Raw genomic sequence first — 2,496 nt, forward strand, 5'->3', positions numbered from 1 at the left:
TAAACACTTGTACCCCTGTAATATACTGAAATAAAAAAAATAGAAAATTGTTTAAATTTCCTTCTTAATTTCTTCATTGACCCACTGGTCATTCAGGGGCATATTGTTTCATTTCCATGTGTTTATATTTTATCCAATGTTCCTCCTGTTATGTATTTCTAGTTTTATTTCACTGTGGCCAGAGAAAATACTTTGTAGGATTTCAATTTTTTTGAATTTTTAAAGACTTGTTCTGTGGCCTAACATATGGTCTATCCTTGAGAATGGTCCATGAGCTGAGGAGAAGAACGTATACTCTGCAGCTGTTGGATGAAACATTCTGTAAATATCTATAGGGTCCATTTGGTCTATAGCGCTGATTAAGTCCAATGTTTCTTTGCTGATTTTTTTCTGGATGATCTATCTGATGCTGAAAGTGGAGAGTTGAGGTCTCCAGTGATTATCGTATTGGGGTCTATCTCTCTCTTTAGCTCTCATAATATTTGCTCTATGTATCTGGGTGCTCCAGTGCTGGCTGCATATATATTTAGAATTGTTATATCCTCTTGCTGAATTGACCCCTTTATCATTACATAATGACCTTCTTTATCTTTTTTTACAGTTTTTGTCTTGTAATCTATTTTTTTCTGATAGAAGTATAGCTACTCCTGCTGTTTTGGTTTCCATTTGCATGGAATATCTTTTACCCTCCCTTTATTTTCAGCCTATGGGTGTCTTTATAGGTGAACTTTGTTTCTTGCAGACAACATGTGGTTGGCTCTTGTTTTTTTATATCCATTCAGCCACTCTGTGTCTTTTTATTGGAGAGTTTAGTCCATTCACATCCAATATTATTATTGATATGTAAAGACTTACTACTGCCATGCTATTATTTGATCTCTGGATGCTTTGTGGTCCTCTCTTTCTTATGTACTTCATTCCCGTCTTCCTTTGTTAAAGGTAATTTTCTCTGATAGCATGTTTTAATTTCTTACTTTTTATTTTTTGTGTATCTGTCGTAGGTTTTTTGATTTGAGGTTACCATGAGGCTTGCAAAAAACCATTTTATAACCAATTATTTTAAGCATATGACAACTCCATTTACAAACATACAAACAAGCAAAGAGAAATCTAACAGAAAATTCTACGCTTTAATTCCATCCTTCCCCCTACTTTTTAACTTTTTGTTGTTTCCATCCATATCTTTTTATATAATACTATCTATCTCTCAAAAAGTTGATATAGTTATTTTTGATAGGTTTGTCCGTTAGTTCACAGAATAGAAACTGCTTCCAACAAAGAAGGCATTGTCAGAGAACGTTTGCAAAGCAACATTTCTTCTTTGCTGCCAGCCATCACCTTGAGATTTTTTGTAAGGCAGAAGCTTGGTTTGAGTCCTCAGAAGAGAAGCTGATTAAAATGTCTGCCCAGCAGATAATGTGCAGCTGGAACTATCCTAGCCTTCAAGGCTATTCCTGCTTCACTCCTGACTACATGTCTCTGTGTTTAGAAGAAGTAAATTAGAGTGGTACACAGATTCAGTGTTCTTGTTTTACACATTTTATCTTTAATTTGTATGCTCAGCTAGGTCTGCTTCTAACTTAGGGCTTAACATGCTTATCTTAGAAAAATTTTGTAACCATCTATAGATAAAATTCAAAATTCTTGTAGACAGAATTACGTAAGGTTCCCCTGGAAATCTCAAAAAATGAGCTGTACATATAATTCTTTAACAAAAGACAACTATTTGCTGTAACAATAAATACTAATGTGGGATTTTAGTCGATGACTCACAGCTCATGGGAAAGCTGGAGGACCCCTGACCACCCTCCATCACTTAAACTGCACTTTTTCTCCATCTCAATCATTTTTCCGTCTTTATTATTTCTTTATTTCCTATTATTTACGAATCCCTTGTGACAATCCTGCCTTGGGGCCTGTTTTGCTGGGAAAGTAGCTAACTCCTGGCATATCAGAGTGATATAGGCTTTATAGAATGAGTTTGGGAGTATTCCCTTCTCCTCAATTTTTTGGAATAGTTTAAGTAGGTTGGTATTAGTTCTTTTAATGCCTGGTAGAATTCAACAGTAAAGCCATCTGGTCCTGGGCTTTTCTTTGATGTGAGACTTATTATTACTGCCTCTATTAATATCTCGTTACTTGTTATTGGTTTATTCAGGTTTTAAATTTCTTCCTGGTTCAATTTTGATAGGTTGCATGTGTCTAGGAATTTATCCATTTCTTCTAGGTACTTCAGTTTATTGGCACATATTTGCTCATAGTAGTCTTTAATGATCCTTTGGATTTCTGCAGTGTCTGTTGTAATATCTCCTTTTTCATCTCTGTTTTATTTATTTGGGTCTTCTCTCTTTTTCTCTTAGTCTGGCTAAAAGTATGTCAATTTTATCTTTTCAAGAAAACTAACTTTTTGTTTCATTGATCTTTTGTAATTTTTTGTTTCAATTTCATTTGTTTTTGCTCTGATCTTTATTATTTCTTTTCTTCTACTAATTTTGG

Source organism: Propithecus coquereli, unplaced genomic scaffold, assembly GCF_000956105.1.
Source record: "Propithecus coquereli isolate 6110/MARCELLA unplaced genomic scaffold, Pcoq_1.0 Scaffold470, whole genome shotgun sequence".
Taxonomy (NCBI): domain Eukaryota; kingdom Metazoa; phylum Chordata; class Mammalia; order Primates; family Indriidae; genus Propithecus; species Propithecus coquereli.